This window comes from Lepisosteus oculatus, chromosome 8 (assembly GCF_040954835.1).
Source record: "Lepisosteus oculatus isolate fLepOcu1 chromosome 8, fLepOcu1.hap2, whole genome shotgun sequence".
NCBI lineage: Eukaryota > Metazoa > Chordata > Actinopteri > Semionotiformes > Lepisosteidae > Lepisosteus > Lepisosteus oculatus.
The window spans coordinates 40,225,881-40,242,542 of record NC_090703.1 but is presented as its reverse complement, the minus strand read 5'-3'; the positions used below and the strand labels follow the sequence as shown (position 1 = coordinate 40,242,542).

The 16,662-nt window shown below is 39.6% G+C and overlaps 1 protein-coding gene across 1 annotated transcript in view; it reads right to left on the bottom strand.

Moving 5' to 3' along the window:
- The window catches only part of col4a5 (collagen, type IV, alpha 5 (Alport syndrome)), an 83,208-nt gene that overhangs the window by 65,889 nt on the left and 657 nt on the right, over positions 1-16,662 (bottom strand). The window lies entirely within an intron of this gene.

Below are 16,662 nucleotides of genomic sequence, written 5' to 3'. Positions count from 1 at the left end.
GCTTCTGCTCTCCTCCCCACTGATAGCTAATGTGAGGCAAGTGTACTGGCACATTTTGGCTGCCGTCTCATCATTCAGGTGGGTGCGATTAAATTAGGGAGGGGAGTTCCTATTACCTGTGGAGTTATTTCAGTAGAGTGTTTTAAAATTATTATAAAATATTTACAAACTCTATACTGTTACAACAAGAAACAAAAATGTCTAGTTCACTTTTTAAAGCAATAGTGAGTCAAAAGTTTTGAGAGAGATTTCACAGGTTATTCCTACTGTTCTACTTTAACATTTTCATCAAAACTCCTGCTACAGGAGTAAACAGAGGAAGGTATCTTGCTCCCATTTCTGGTCTCTCAGAGGCAAAGAAAGACCTGTGCTGGTCACTTTCTACAAATACACAAAGCCTACTTCAATGACCATCCTGTGGTATGATTTATTTCATGGGAAATAAATCTTAACCCCCCGTGGCATTCCGGGATATGTAGTTTCTGCTGTTCATGCTGACCCTAGAGACCTGCTATTTTCAGTGAACAAGGTTACAAAGGGTAGAAAGCTTGGTAGCACCCTTGGCTCACTCTATATCCTTGTGGTCAATCAGAGCAGTTTCACAATAAACATACGCACTAGCACAAAAATCTGCTGGCCTATGCAAATCAAAACTGCCGTTAGGCTTCTTTCATGGTGTCATCCACCTCCACAGATTTATTTATACTAGTACTGTAGGTCCAGCTAGTGTCTAGGTGCTGTGTGGGCTAGAAGTTGGATCACTGAACCGCAGACTCACCTACCAACTTTAGCACAAGTCTGCAACTGAAATTCTAACTGGCCGAGTCATGCCTAAGTCTATTCTCATAGTGGTATGCTTAATACTTTTATAGACTTCAGAAGTTACAACTGGATATTATACAGCCCTGGCCAAAAATATGGGCACCCTTGCACTTTTTGCAAATAACTCACAATTTGTCTCTATAAAATAAGTTGAAACTTACCAAAGTATTTGGTCTCCACAATTCTTTATTTCACTGTTAATATAACAGAACATTTGTTTTTGATTCAGAACTTAATATATCCTTTTAAACCAGGAAATGAAAAGAAATGTTATTGACAAAATTATTGACACCCCAAACTCATTATTTGGTAGCACAGCCTTTGGTCAACATAACTGCAATCAAGCACTTCTGATAGCCATCAATGAGTTTCCTGCACCTCTGTACTGGCAGTTTGGCCCACTCTTCTTGGGGAGACTGCTCCACTTCTCCCAAGTTTGAAGGGTGCTACCAAATATTGAGTCTGGGGTGTCAATAATTTTGTTAATGCCATTTGTTTTTATTTTCTGACATAAAAGGATATATTAAGTTCTGAATCAAAAATCAATCAAAAGGTTCTGTAATATTAACAGTGAAACAAATATTTTTTAGAGAACATTGTGAGTTATTTGCAAAAAGTGCAAGAGTGACAAGATTTTTGTCCACGACTGTATATGGGAAAAATAACTCCCATATACAGTTATTTTAGTCATGTATTTACAGTCAGCTCTCCACATGCAAACACCAGACAACTGCTAAAGGATTTTTAGCAGCCAGTACAGAAACGTATTAAAAGTGAAACTTATGAAAACACCTTAAGGTATTCTCAATTCTACATTACCTATGTAAAAGGATAAAGTACCTCTTTTACATCAGAATGTTGTTTATTTTTAACCAGATTTAGATGTCATGTTACTTCCGAATTGCAGACTCCAGATATGTTTATCTTGTGGTAGCCTATAATGAGAATGAAAGATGTGTCCACTTCTCCATTTGAACCAGTATTCTCCAGGCTGTGCCACGAGCCCCGCGTGGCTTGGGAGCATAGCTGCACAAACAGGGCAGGGCTAGGCAGAAGTGAGCTACACACCCTTGACCCCCATCTCTAGCCAAGTGTGTGCTGCTTGTCAAAGACACAAACTGCTGAAATTAACCACTTTATAGTGTGGATCTGAGCCAAGAGATTTTAACGAACAAAACTACTGTTCATTACATTTTCCTCAACTTTTTTAATCTGAACGTCGCCAATTGATCTTCCAAGGGCCCTCTGAGCAGTCCAGCGCTTAAGAAGGGCTTCAAACTTAAAAGAGAAGGGGACATCCTCACTTTGAACAGGCAGCTTGTAAGACTGTTGCAAAGCTAAAACAATCTACCCTATGCATCGAATTCAGCCCCTCTTCCACCTGCAGTGCACAGTACATTTAAATAACATATGGACCCCTGCAGAGACTCAAGGACAATTGAAATCTACCTCTTTTTCTCTCCTTTTAGCCCAAATAATTCAACTGCCATTTCATTAGGAACTTAGTGAAAACTGCAAACAATACCCAAATGTAATTCAAACATTGGAACATTATATGGCTCAGACATGACCAAACATGTAAAGGTCACATTTTAAACAAAGGGCTCTTAAAATGGTATCTGAGAAGCCAGGGATCCTGTGCACAAAAAAGAGAGCCTGGGACAGTCCCAAACTAGACCTCCCAGCACAGCACACTATGCAAGGGGCTGGGTGGGACTGATAAGATTACAGCAGACAGCCCAGGCCAAGGCTCTGCACTGTGAAACACGATTGAAAAATCTGACTGAAAAATTTCACAGTCTCAGCCAGAATGGCAAAGTTCAAAGAAACACACAAATTAAGCTTTAGTGTCAGAGGTAGAAACTAGCAGCGTAACATTCAAATATGTAAAAAGCCGCCTGTATATAAAAATATTCTTTACCTCCTGTCAACAGCTGCCGGTCTTAAACTTGCATGTCTTTGTTTATAATATGAATCTTGTGTTAATGTCTGTAAGCACACCCCTGTGCTACAGCACTTTCTTAATTGGCTCCTAGCACATCAAGACTGAAATATGTGCACATTTAACAGGAAAGTATGCACAATTATACAAATTAGTATGGTATACTACCTGGAGATTGAAATTAAAGTAAAAAAAGCTTCATAAGCAAAGGACGTTCGTCTTCATGGATGCCGTTCTTTCTAAATGTTGAGGTTGCAGAAGTGTTGGAATAGGCAATACACAAGTTTTGATGACTGCTTCTCCAGTCAATCCTCTTTAGAGCAGACGTAGAAAACCTGCTTTTAAACTTCTGTTCACAGGTCAAGATGACTTAAAGACAGTAGTGACTTTAGTGGTAGCAGATGTGTGGATCACATCTGTTTTATCTAAGTACAGGAAGCACTGAACTGCCCAGGTTAGTGTCATAGTGGTATTGTCTGTGTCGAAGTTTCAGTGATAACACTCAGTCTGTCATTTCAGTCAGGAAAAACAAAAAGGGGCAAGGATTCAGCAAGATGAGAGAGAGCACCTCATGAGCTACAGCTGTACAGGGTAGCTCTTAAAATCCAAACAACTACACAGAAGGCTTTAAGAAGTGAATCTTGATAGCCCACTATCTGCAACTAAGCTTTGAGCAGTCTCAGAGGAGCACAAAGTGTATCCAACCACACAAGCAAGCCACCCGGACACCACACGCAACGCCAGACTCCTTTGATTTCACAGCTGCTCGGTGTGATTCAGCATTTCCTCCCCGTTGCTATGATCTGAGAAGATCGGATAACCTCTGGTTTGGATGGATCCCACTGCTTCAGATAAAAAAAATAGAAAATAATGCCAATTCACCAGAAGCCTCCCTCTGTGCAGAAAAGCCAGAAGGAATAACTCAGCCCAACTTTCTGGGTAAGCGCAGGTTGTTTCAGTCCTAAAAGAATACAACTCCTTTTTAAAATCAAATATCTCTAAACTGAAATAAATCAATGTAACACACAGTAATGTCGATCATGAGCAGCAAATGCATACTGTACCTGTGAATTCTTTTTTTACTTAAGTAAATGCTGGGGCATTTAGACTAACCCATGTATAGTATACAGTACACTGGACCTTATCAGAACTAAAGTTTACCAATATAGATAATTTCCCTACACATATAACAACATATGATTGCGATACAACACTATACAAAAAATATATTCTTTTGGCCTCTCTGTGATGCCTCTCTATGACATTTATAAGTGGTCAAATGATTTCTTCTTGAAGCAGATTGTGAGTCCAAGCCCCTAGTATACCACTGATTCATAAGAGGAGGAATTGAGAGAATCCTGATGTTGTAGGGCTGATGCAGCTCCAGGTTTTCATTCCAACGCAGCTCTTAATGTATGCAAGATTATTATTGGCTTGACAAGACTGACTTAAGGACAGATTTCAGCTCTTCAGGTACAAATGCTTTGAAGAAATGTAGAAAACGTGCAGATCATTCCTCCAAAACCGGGACTGGCCATCCATGATCATCCCCCTACGCATCAAATAAAAGCATCAGCTAAGTTAAGGTTAAAAAGCAGGTCTTGCAGCCTATCCCACAGAAGAGCCTGCACCCATCTCATTGCTTGGATGACGGAGAAACAGTGGTCCATGAAGAATGCCTCTTACTCACTGAAACACTGAAAATCGCACACAAACAATGACAGACAAGGCAATCGTGCCCATGCACCATTCATGGTTATCAAGGGTTCAGACATCAGCATGCCACGAGCACACAACAAATCTAACAAGTCACTATGGTCAGAAATGTAAACTATAACCTAAAGATGGCCAAACTTCCTTTTAAAAGGTTTGAGCACTCGAAAAGTTTTACACAGACACAGCCTCTGATCAAATTACACAAACCTGGTAAAATTAAGTTTTAATCATACTTTGTAAAAAAAAAAACATCCTGCTATGGTGTAGACAAGAGAAGGAAGGCTACACAACCCAAGCTTCAATATTGACATAAAAGGAACATTTTGAAAAGTAAAAGGGCAGGATGCTTGTAATTGAAATTGCTTGTAAGGACACAAACACATCTTACCACGTGAGTGAAGGAAAACCAGCATTGGCTGACCTGGACAAGTGCAGCTCCAAAAATGAGCGAAGTCAGCTTTGCAGTCATCTCATACTTGTTGATACATTAACTATGAACAGCTTATAAAAGTTGTTGCAGAGATGGATGTCACATTCCTGGGCTGGCGTGGTGACCGGCTTCCTTCCCCCTGGACTAGTCTGCTGCTCACTGAAGCAGAACATTCTCTGGGCAGCTCCTCTGACAGACAAGACAATCTCCATCATGCCCAATCAACTTCATTTCTCAAGCGAAACATGGCCTTCTATTACAATCACATCTCCTTGAGAGGCTATTTATATTTACTCTGAAATCATTTAGTCACTTTGGGGATTTTTAGCCCACAGACCACCTGACATTTTAGGGAATCTCATAACTTAAGTTCAGCGTTTTAACATCCCAAGGAGGAGCAACACTCAAATAAACCTCACTGGTTAAAAATGTAATTTAACACTGTCTAGTGAAGACGTGACGTAAAGCCTGTTGTGTTTCCACTCTACACATAAAAAATGTTTCACTAGGCAGTTGATTGTACTGCAGCAGACATCAAGATGAAGGTCAGTGTCTTCTGAAGTTTAGCCTCATGTTAACCCAAACAATGAAACTGCTGTGGCATTATCACTTCACCCAGAACTGTCTATAAACATGTGCTCATCAAAACTGTTACAGTAGCATCGCATACTTGGATCAGTCAGTGATCCAAGTATGCGAAAAGGAAAAGAATTACAGTGCAGACTTGTTTCTAGGGGTAGGACATGCACAGACAAATCCTGTGGTTTCGCCTTCCAAAATCATCACATTTAGAAACATTACTGTATATTGGAACACTTTCAGGCATTGGTTTTTACAATATCTATCACCTCATAATCTTTGTGGGCTTCTGGCAGTTATCTGAACTCTTTGGACTTGCTTAGGAAACGGCCTGATCCGTAAATAGTCCAGGAGAACCACATTATTTTTTGTGGACTCTTAATTTGCTGTCTCCAGAAACCTCAAAGTCAGTGTCAATAGACTTATAACCAATAACCAGGAGAGTCTCTATTATTATAAACAGAATATGCAGGCGTGTCTTCACATGTGCAATACCATACATGGCTGCTAATTAATGTTAAAAAGGGTACAAGATATAAATTATAGTGTAATCCCTCCTAAATGACTATTTTTCCGTCTTGCCCCAAAAGAAGTTTGTATTTTAAATAAAAGCCTGCTCAGAGTTGCTGTGCATCTGTTTGGCATTCTTAATGTCACAGATCTATCATGCCTGAAATGATTCACATTTCTCTTTGCCAGGAGTTCTAATGTGAGGTAAACCACTGTGCCTCTTTAGTCAATCTTAAATCTGGTCAAGTGAAAGAATAAAAAGAGAACTAGATGCCTTTGGGGAAAAAGCCACAAACATCTCATCACCACAAAACATGCAGTGAAACACCTGAGGAGCATCCAACCTTCACTTACACAAACAAGACTTTTCATTTTACTGTGTACTGTATCTATTCAGGGCCACTAAACAGTCAAGGATTCCCATTCCATCATCACCTCACCATCACTCCCTATGGTCCGAAACGTGTAGCTGCAAGCTGGCTGGAGAAAAGCTCCTGAGATTGTTTAAAATAAATCAGATCAATTTCATGATCGAGGATCACATTTCACAGAGAGCACAGCAATCGGTGTGGGGTGGAGCGACATCTCTGTGGCTGGAAGGTTGCCGGTTCAAATCCCACGGCCGGCAGAGGAATCCTACTCCGTTGGGCCCCTGAGCAAGGCCCTTAACCCCAACTGCTCCAGGGGCGCCATATAAATGGCTGACCCTGCGCTCTGACCCCAAGCTTCTCTTTCCCCGTCTGTGTCTCATGGAGAGCAAGCTGGGATATGTGAAAAGACAAATTCCTAATGCAAGAAATTGTATAGGGCCAATAAAGTGATCTCTTATCTTATCCCTTGCCTTCTCCACACCCGTGATGATGGCACAATGCTGTAAATTCCTTTTTGGTCTTCTGCTGTTCAAGTCAGACTACAAGGTGTTTATTATTTGTCCTGAAAATAAAACTTTCCTAAAGCAAGGCATGCAAATAACAGTGTCAATTTGCAAACTATATCGGCTCCTTTACTCTTCAGTAGCTACCAACATCACTGAAACAGGTCTGTGTATTTGGCCACAATGGATAATGAAATGTTTGAGAAATTATTAAGCAGAATTACTTTATATATTGCATTGTACCACATAAACTTTAGCACAGATCAAAATTAAACTAGACAGGAGCACCTCCAAAACAGCAGGTCCCTCTGGGCAGCTCACACCATACAGATGCGAGGTTAGGCTCAGCAGTCTAAACATTGCAAGTTTGAAAGTAGGCCAAATTGTACCTGGAACTCTTCATAAGGTGACACTCGAGCAGGCCAAGATGTCCTAGGACTGGGTGGGATCAAGTGGATTAAGTCAGACAGGGCATTTTAAACGTCAGCAATCCTGCTGGTCTGCCAAATATCATAAGACTTCCATAATTACCTTGCAGGAGATGGTCTGCATTCCCTCTAAAACCTTAGGCGGACCACTGGCGCTATGCCCCTTGACAATGAAAACGTGAAGCAGGTGCCCACCTGGGCTCCTTCAACAGGAGGCTTATTTGTGACCAGGGGTGCCACAGTGGTCGAGGAAATGGATTAATAAATAGTAACAGCAATCAATGACGCACAGAAGAGAAACAAAGATGGGAGGAACTTATGTTCACATCCTACTTTCACGTTTGGTTCCACAAAGCATCACTGCAATACTGCATCTTTTAAATGAAGAGAATAAAAAACAGATCTTTATTGAAGTTAACATATAGGATATAAGTTATATTAAATTGGTTTCACACTGCAATGGCTGTGCTTATCTCTTAAATCCTGAATTAAAATGTTTTACAGGACGACGGTCTATCACAGAGCACACACACAGACACACACGCTCAGACCAGTGCCAATTTTCCCAGAAGCTAATTCATTTATCAGTTTGTCTTTGGACTATGGGAGGAAACCCTTAATGCAGATAGCACCCCAGGAATTGAACATGGAGCCCCAGCACTGTGAGCCAGTGATGCTAACCACAGCACCACTGTGTCACCTCTAGTTAATCAATTGATTAGAAAGCTTGTAATTCCAAAAATTCTACATGAAACTAAGTGATTGTCCAGCAACTGGAACCTCCTGCCTTAGACAAAACAGAATCTAGATGGGGAAAACCCCCAAAAAAACCTTAGTCAACTTCGCCATCTTAGCTCTGGTTTAACAAATTTTAGTTTCGATACAAAGCAGACAGGAAAGAACTCTCTTTGCAGGAGTTAAGTTTCACCAGCATAATTACACCCCCTTATATGGGTAAAACACTTCTTGCAGGAGCAGTAGGAGACAAGAGCAATTAGTAAACTAAACATAGGCCTCTTTGAAAGTCAGCACCACTGCGCTGTTTATCCAAAACAGCATTTAAACTCCATTCACACAGAGCCGTCATCTCTTGCCAGCCTCGGGGTGCAGGTCAGGGGCTGGCAGGGGCAGGAAGGAGGCAGCATGGAGGCAAGCAGGGGCAGGAAAGTGGTACCACAGAGGGGCAGGAAGGAGGTGCCGCAGAGACACACAGGGGCAGGAAGGAGGCACCACAGGGGCTTAAACAGACCAAAATTTAATTTCCACTCATGTCCTCGTGTTGCTGCAGATCTTGAAAGAGTCCCTTTAAGTTGCCTTAGTGCCTTTCAGGAATTTGAATACCTGAGTTAAGTCCCCACATTATCTTCGCTGCTCCAGGCAAGAAAAATCCTATTTCCTTAAACTGTTCAAGTATAACACTCCCTTCAGGGCAGTAACAAGTCTGGTTACTCTCCTCTGTACAGTACCTTGCTCGCAGAGTGGTAACCCAAAACTGAACACTACTACAGTACAACCAAGGTCTAGCAAATGCTTTGTGTGGTTTTAACTTGACTTTCACTGATTTCACTTTTCTAAAGCTTATTGTTCTTCAGGGGCAGACATTCCAAACTTTCTTCATTAAAAGACAAAGGTTTCTCCTGCTGCACTTTTCTGGAATGGGTTACTCCCCAAGCTTGAGACCAAGTGGTTCTAGAAATGTCTAGACTGCGGTCTGACTATCAGATGAAATTTGAAAGTGTGCATCAAGAATAACTGGTAAAAAGCCAGAGTTACTAAACTAAATAAGTGCAATCAATTGTTGGACTGGAGACCTGTACAAAGCATCAAGTGCACAATTTTAATTCATTTGACCTGAGGTACTATGTAGTTGAAACAGGAATAGAAACGAAGCAAAATCTGGGTTCTAATGAGGTGTGCTGCTGCCGTTAATACTGAAAAAAAGATATAGTAAAAAAGTATGGGTGATTTTGAACAGATCTTGTTATTCCATGATTTTCTTTCTATTTAAACAATTGTCAAATGTGTTGAAATCTCCCCATTTACTCTGACTAGGGAAATCCTCCACCACCAATTGAAATTCAAGCCTGGTGTGCGTGCGTGCGTGCGTGCGTGCGGGACTTCTCACACCTTACCTGGTTCCCATTTTTACTTTCAGGCAGCTGCTTGGCAGCTGGTGAAGATCACTGTCCCCTGGTAACTTTCAGAGGGAGAGAAAAGGAAAGTGTGCCTGGTGACCCAGGTAAAGAACTCATTCTGATCTTGGCTTTAGTGAGTGTACAGGAGAGGGTGTTGCACCTAGTGTTAAAGGTCTTTTAGACGTACAGTAGGTCTCTTTCCATTTATCTTCCAGCCCAAACCTGGTTGCAACAAAGTACATCCTTACTATGAACAATAAAGCAGTACCTATACTACATCTGCAGTGTAAACAGGTGTGTACAACCACTTTATCTGTAGCCTTTCTGGAACACACTGTATGTCAAGTTCACATCATTAAAAAATAAATGTTGAAAACAAAAACAGGCAGCACTGTACTGGTATATCTATGGCTCTGGCAATTTTGATGCTTGCATCAGCTATGAGAACCAGTTAACTACAGTAATTCCGTGCCTCTGAACTGAGAGGCTTGATATTACTCCTGTACAGTACACACTCGAGAGCGATATAATGAAATACATGGGGCTGGTGCTTACCACAAAACCTCAAGACCGACACTTTACAATTGCAAACGCTATCATCAGTTTTTCACCACTTTTGCACTAAAACAACATGTTAGAATTTTGTGGTTTTAGAATTCTAACCTCTACAAAACAGACTGATGCCAGCCAATTAGCAATTCTTCCACAATAAGGCACAAAAACAAAAGTGAGGAAACCTTTTGCTTTGAAAAATAAATTGTAAGGCCAGGCTTCAAAACACTTTAAAAGTCCTCGTCGCATGTGGAAGTTTTCAAGGAAAGAATGCCGTCAGTTTTAATGATTTTCACAATCAGTCTGCCGGAGAGTAAATGTGAGAAAATGTTACATGATAAAAACAGTTAAGAGCAGGTTGCAAATGACAGGTAAAGCTTAGGGTCAAAAAACACTTGTTTTTTTGTTTCACTAGCCACAAGAAGCTAACTTGGAAAATATAATTAAGATATTTGGTGTGAACTTTCTTTTTTAAAAGGATAACACAAAACTGGAAATACTTGATTTGAAAATCTCATTTATTATATCTTGTTCCTAAGTTATTATATCTTATAACTGAGGAACAAACTACAGAGGACCATGTGCTTGGATAGTTTTTCTGAAAGGTTTCGATTGCCAAAGGCACCTCTGAACAGCTGTAAACCTCTGAGACAGGTAGATAAAGCTGGTATTTGCATGCATTTTTGGATGAACTCCATGTAATTCAGAGCCCCCCACCCCATACAGGACTGCAATCTTGTCTCGATTTAGGGAGTGATAGCTTCAGCTTGAATGCATGTTGTGACTACAGCTTCAGAGTGTTCACTGACATGCAAAGTCACTTTTCAGATTGGGGGAAGACTGTGCTGCTAGGAGTACATGGCTAAACTCCACTGATCTCTCCAGCCCCAGATTCAGTCTGTACCATTCATGGCTATCATAGCGACACAACTGTTTATCTTTCCACTCTTTCCACAATCTATGAGGTACTCCAACAATTAAACCTAGATTTCAATTCCAACCCAAAATATCTGTATTGATTAAAAATACTTTTGTAACATTAGAATTCCTTTTTAAAAAGGATTACTGAACAGGCTGTTAAACAGTTACATTGCAGGAAGCTCCAACCTGAAGAAGAATTCACAGCTGAAACGTTGTGTTTTCTCTCTTCTCTTTTCAGCATGGAATAAACCTATTACTTATGCCTTTGCAGACTATGCATGCTGATGCAGATACCCACCTGAACTATTGCAAGAAGTTAATGGTTCTTTGTACAACTTACCATTTTTTCAAAATTATCCATTTAAATTTTACTGTAAAATGATAGGTATTAGTGATTTTCACAATTTAATTACATTTTTCCTTTCAAAAAGATTGTCGTCAATGTGCCAAAGAAATTCCAATTTTATTTTAAAAGGAGTCCGAGCTAAATTAAAACAAAGGTAATTAACACCATTTAGGCTGGACTTGGTAATAAAGAGTTAAGTACTAAGAATACAATTACAAAATTAATTTTTACACATCTGTGACAAAAGTCTCCACTTTAATACACAAAACATCTAATTTTTGGTTATGATTTGATTAAAAGTGATATGGTTTAAATTAAAAAAAGGACTGGAATATTTCTTTTTTACAAAGGTAAAATGGAAGATGGATTTTCATGGAAATCAAAATGTTGTGCTTGAGGGGGGACAGCCATTCCTCTAAATCTTTTCTCCAAATCGACTTTATTTGGAGTCTACAGTAAAGAACGTAGATTGGTTTTGGCGGGACCTGCATTCACTTCTGTGAAACAAAATGCTTGGAGCAGCAAATTCCATTCAATTAAAATAAAATGCAATTAAAGAATTCTGTGTTCAAGGCAGTGCCTGTTATGTACTTCACATAATACTGACTAGAATTAATAAGGCTAGAATTTCTGATAATCTCTAATAATTCTGATAATCGCCCCTTTTTCCTTCTCACACCAGCCTGCAAGAGAGCTGCAGTATTGTACATCACTCTTTTTTAGAATGTCTTTTATTTAACTACTTCTGTTATTTACCCTTTGCTCCTACCATACAACTATCTACTATCTTCTTTCATGATGTATTTTTATTGTGTATATTGTATATCTTTTTGTTGTTGTGGTTCTGTAAAAACACTTTGAGAAGCCACCTTTAAGGGCACTATAAAAAGTTTTATTATAATTAATATCAATACCAGTTCTTAACTGTGTTGCCTGCACAATAGTGCAGCCAGTAGTGTTTTGCCTATATTTAACAGACTCCATGTTCTTCCTACCTTTAGATATCTCTACACAATGACTATCATTGCTTTAAGACATGCTGTAACATACATTAAGACAATAAAGAATACCAAGCATTCTACATATTTTTAAAAGACCCCCTGAAAGATTTGCTGGTGAGTTTATGACAAGTTAAGGCATAGATACATCTTTCCCCCAGAAAAAAAACCTCATATGAGTGAGGAATATCTGAAACCCAAACAGCATAACTCTTACAAAAGGGAAGAAAAAGTCTATTTTGTCTTATGCACTATTGTGGATGTGCTGCTGGTGTCCACTAGAGGGACATACTGTCCACTCAGTTTGACAGGTGACAATGTTATACAATCAATGTCTAAAGTAATAACTCATGAGAGTGTGATGGTACACTTCTGTGTTTTTCTAGAATAAATACAGATCATTAGATAAGAGTTTCAGTGAAATGATCTTGAATTACAGTGGGGAAACTAAAAAAAGTACACCCTAATTGCTCAGATATGTCCTGATCAGAGAGATCATGGATTCTGGCCATTTCAAATTAAGCATAGTTTAATTCATGGTTTTCCTTTTTTTTCCTGAAAGAGTGTCAAACCTGGCAGGAATAATCTTTTCAGTACTCATGAATGCCATGCTCTCAACATTGTAAATATTCTGATGACCAGAAGGAAAGATCACCTGGATTTCTCTAAAATTGCATTCCAGACAGAGACTAACCCACTTTCATGTGGGTTCATGTGAGCTACTGGGAAAAGATAATCCACATAGGTTCAACAAACATGTTGGACAAACTCAGACACTTCCCAGTGTCAAATTAAGCATTCTGTAACTTGTAAAAAACTGCTTCATTAAACATCTTTGGCAACAAATGTATTGCTTCTTTGATCATTTTCAGAAAAGAGTGTAAGGCTATGTCTCATCATTCATAAAGCAGGCTTCAGACAGATGGAGAGGAGACTCTATTGCTTTGTTCTACATTTGGAACTGAGAGGCAGTCTTGAAGGGTCTGATCTGAGCCCTAATACCACAGGACTCTTCATCAAGTATTTGAATGGTGTTGATGCAAAGATACCACTGTCGTAAATCAAGCTGATCTAGACAAAATAAAGACATGCTCAAAAAACAAATTACAATTTAATTTGTTCCCCAGTGTACTAGATTGACACCAGCCGAAAGGTCTAAACACTCAATACAGCCCAGCCTTGGCCTCAGAAAACTCCATCCTGACAGATACCCAGAGTCGATTTCCACTGACGCAGAATCCTCTCTTCAGGTATTTTTTTCAGGCAACCACTACTTACAATACCAGGTTCTGATGGTTGTCTTCAAGTACATCACGTGTCTTGCTAGGTGAATTCTTCATAAATTGTAGCTGAAAAACTACAGAGGGTTTCAGAGACTCAGAGGACAATAATGAGGACCCAGATAGTTAAAGACAAGGTGAGGCATGAAAAAGATTTTCTTCCAGTTCTCCTTGACAGCATGCTAAAGAATGGTGTTCTTGCCCTAAAACTGTAAAACCAAACCTGAAAGAATATCATACACATTTTGTCTTCTCTGCCTTGTAGTGTAGCAATGTCATTAAATCTTTGGAGTGCAGGAAACCCCCAAAATTCTAAGGGGTTGCCTAGGAGGATTTCTTCAAGAAAGTCACGCATGATAAATATGGTTAATGGAGAATCTCAACCCGACCCTAACAACTAAAGTTAAACAATATCTTGATCTACACTCTTAAAACGCTGCAGGCTTCCGGAGCTCCTGGAGGATTTCAAAGCCCAATTCTCATGCCAGCCATTTTGGGGCTGGTAAAATTCAGATCCATACCAATCTGTGCTTTTTGTTTTAACACAGATCTTTACCTCAGACGTCCTCTGTTTTACATTGGACATTGGAACCTCCAGCAAAACTTCAAACTCAATTTTAATCCCATGTGAATCAACCATGGTATGACCCTTTTTGGAATGTAATTTAAAAAAGCAATACGTCCCACATACACATCCTAAAACCCATCAGGGATATTGATGACAAGTGTGAGAAATCCATGCAAGCAATCCATCACATAACAACCATCAAGAAGCATCTAAATGAAGCTCAAGGATGTCTTTAATATTCCCTGGATCTTGAGCCCTTTTTTCAACTCTACAGAGGTGGGAAAAGTATTCATCAGCTTCCCACCTTTCTCAAACTGTCAGAACTCCAGTTGGTTTTCCACAAGGAAAGGCGGACACCTAACTGATTCGACATCTGACAAGGCTATAGAGGAGCTGCTTAAAAAACAAGCTGTGGGAAACAAACGTAATTTGTCTTATGACAGCTGGGGATATCTGGTCTGCTCTTCTGTACCTGCAGGCACAGTGTGAAACATCCCTCAGCTCCACGTTACACCAGACCAATGCTGACCACCAGTCCTGTGAGCAGATAGGTCACACTCACTTGATAATTGGTGGCAATGTACTGTTATCTAGTACATCAAAATTACTAGGTACAGGTTTAATTCCTATTATAAAGTCCTTGTCTGGCAGGTCTCAGCCAAAGCAAATATATATTCTAGCTAGTAATTTTTTTAGTTGCCTGCTATCTGTATTTATTTACTTATAATGACATAATTGAGGGTCATACTCATTCAAATCGACTAGGAGAAGTTATTGGGGTGCCATTTGAGTCTGCAAGTACAAATGGATGAATTTTATTCGATTTTAAAACCGCTAATTAAACTGTTTAAGTGTAACCGGTCCTCCTTTTAAAACTATGGTCATATTTGTATACTTGTATTGGTCAAATAACTGACACAGCACGATGGCATCAGGGAAAAATCAATAACTTGCTAATGAATTTCTATAATCAAAATTCAAGCCTGAACCAATACATTTTTCTGAAGAAACCAATCTGTCCATGCGAGAGGCTGACCATGCAATACTTCTATTAAAAAGCACACTTTATTTTAGGTGGGTAGCTGCGTCAGCATGCGTAGGCTGCAAAGGAACAAGTAATAGGTTTATTCCATGCTGAAAAAAAGAAGAAAGAGAACACAACGTTTCGGCCGTGGAGCCTTCTTCGTTGTGTTCTCTTTCTTCTTTTTTTCAGCATGGAATAAACCTATTACTTGACACTTTATTTTATGTGACTAAATAATATTTAGCACGCTGATGGAGGGGAAAGGTGGCAGATCTGCACTAAAGTTATGGTTCCTGCAGATCCATAAGACTCAATGAATGAACTATGAGTTAGTGGAAAGTCTCACAAAAGCTTCCAGCTCTATAGCCCTTGACTCCTCCCTTGCTATTTAAGACAGACAAGTCCTTTTCAATTACCTCTAGCTTTTTTTTTTCCACAGAAGAGAGGACTGTTCAGCATCACAAAAGCTTTTTTTTTTCCTGAACAAGAGCAGGAACATTGTCACAGAAAAACATCGGACAAACTGATGTTTTAATATTACCTTTGAATGGCTGTGTTATTACAGATTCGCCGTCATAAGCCTTCCAAATCTGCAGCAAAGTCCACACTGGTACTGCAAACCTATGCTGGGAGAGTCCCTTCAACACTACTGCCAGAGCCCAAACACCTTATGCCAGGTGAAGTTTTGGTGGCTGTCTTAAGTTCATCACGTGTTGTGCCTTGCTAGATGAGAACTAGAACACAGAACTACATGAGTGAAATTCAACACAAAAATCCCCGGTGAATTCTGACACTGAAATCACTCTCTGATTAATTATTCTTAACTGGGCAGTCTCCGTGAGTGTCTAAAGCTAATGCAACTATAGTTAGCCGAAAGATTTAACCACAATGCTGTAAAGCACTGCATACTTCAAGCAACCGAGACGCAATGATATTGTCGTCAGTAGCTGCCTGCGCATCAAATTCCATTTACTTTCGTATTTTATCTGCTTAAAGATCTCAGATCGCTCCGAGAAAGGAACTATTTCAGCCTCATTTGTTTTCCTCCCTGTTTATTCACTTTTTACCAACACACCAATACCTCTCCCAACAGTACGAAAAATAACGACAATGCATTATTTCTCTCAAAGTGTTATCATTTCTGTTTCTTGACGGGAGGTAGATAAAACACAAACTCCAGATGACAAAGATTCCGATATAACAGATACTGACTGTTTTGCTAATAGGACTTGATTTTCACGCAAAGAATGAACGGGTATAAAACTATGGAAAACCCGCTTAGCTTGAAGTCGTACCACGGGGTAGAGGGTACAAAAAGATTACTTTAGCATGGTGCTTTAATTGAAAATGTTTCCTTTGCGCAGTATCTAGCATGTTTCCAATAAGACACCGCCAACAGGAATATCTCAGGGACGCGTGTTTAATTCTAGGACTGAGAAATCAAGAGTTATTCCCATAAAGATGGCAGAGTCGGCATTTATAAAAAAAAAAAGAAAATCGAAAGAAAGCCGGCGTGTTTCTACAAGTCGTTAGGAAC